The sequence below is a fragment of the Heliangelus exortis genome, chromosome 2, assembly GCF_036169615.1.
Source record: "Heliangelus exortis chromosome 2, bHelExo1.hap1, whole genome shotgun sequence".
NCBI classification, from domain to species: Eukaryota; Metazoa; Chordata; class Aves; order Apodiformes; family Trochilidae; genus Heliangelus; species Heliangelus exortis.
In genome coordinates this window covers 22,987,556-22,989,045 of record NC_092423.1, presented here as the reverse complement: position 1 = coordinate 22,989,045, position 1,490 = coordinate 22,987,556, and positions in this window count along the sequence as shown.

Below are 1,490 nucleotides of genomic sequence, written 5' to 3'. Positions count from 1 at the left end.
GGGGGCGTGTTGTGTGCTTCACCTTCCGTGAGCCTGTGTGAGAGCAGCGGCTACGAGTCGCAGTCATTTATAGGCTCATTTTTGCGGTACAGCAGGCCCTTTCCCTCTCCTTCAAGGCTTCTGGTTCTTTTGGTTTGACCCGCTTTCTTTCCTCCCGTTGCGGGGAGAGGAGGGAGGTGGCAGGGGCCTCTTTCGGTAAGCATAGCCCGCAGGCTGCCAAAGCCAGCAGAGCCGGTAACGGAGTCCCCACATCAGGGCTGGCCAGGGAGTAAGGTGGAAATAAATGTGAAAATTACCCATAACCTTTCTATTTTAAAGGAATAAGGAGTTGTTGGTTTTCCACAGCAACCCACCTCTTATAGCCTTACAGAAAGGTGTAGAGCTCTTTGAAGTGCCCAGGGGTATACAAGATATCCAAATAAAGCTGCAAGAGACAACACAGAAATGGAAGAAACAGACCCCCAAAACCTCCGAGATGGCAGAGTACGCACATCAGAAACCTTGGTTATCTCAATGAACTGAGTCAACTGTGGCTAGGCACCAAACCCAATCCTTAATGGCAAATGAAGTTAGATATTTTGCTATGCTTTGACATCTTTTAATTAAATTATGCCATAGCTGAACCTTGTTAGTGTCTGTGATCGTGTTGAGGAATGGGAAGTTTGACATTGAGCCATCAATAGCCAAAGTATGGGTGCAGGGTTTTTCAGTGCTGAAGGACTGGAAGTATGAAGGAAGTATGAAGGAAACACCACCTCCACAGGTGGCACTGGTTGAGTCAGCAGTCACTCCAGTTGCTTGTGACCTTCCTTCTCAAACATGGCCGTGTTATTAGTCTTGTGTTATGAATGAGACTAATAAAAGACTAATAATGTAAATCACCATCGTTATTACTGTAAGTATTGCAATTGTTTTCTGGGCAGAGGGACAGAATATCTTAGCTGTTTGAGATGCTTTTGCAACTGCACTTGAGCCTTAACAAGGAACATGGTGAGTGATCTTCACAGTGCTTGATCTTGCCATCCTATCTAACTTAAGACACCTGATTTACTGTACTGCAGACATGAATCTCCCTAAAATCCTGCAAAGTAAGATATGAGTAGCTCCAAGAAAACCATTCAGAGGGAATTAGAAAAACTGGTAGTAACTATGGTGACTTAGGCCAGTGTGTAAAATCAAAAGGAACAAACCTGAGTCTTGTTGCTTTGTTCTCAGGCTGCTGGCCATCAAAGCTGACAGAGTACTACACTGAACCAGGATAGCTTTGTGAGAGATTTGGCAGTTTCAGCAGCAGTTAACTGAAAGGTGAACCTTACCTTAAATTAAGTTTCAACAAGGTATTTCAATTTCATTTTGCCTATATCTTTGGATTTTTGCCAGCAGGATTGGAGTCCATGCCTCTCAGTCTTCAGGGAGTTAGAAAAATAAAGTGGGAGTATATGGGCCATATAGAAACCAAGATGTCTTTACCTGAGCTTAATGCAGAACAA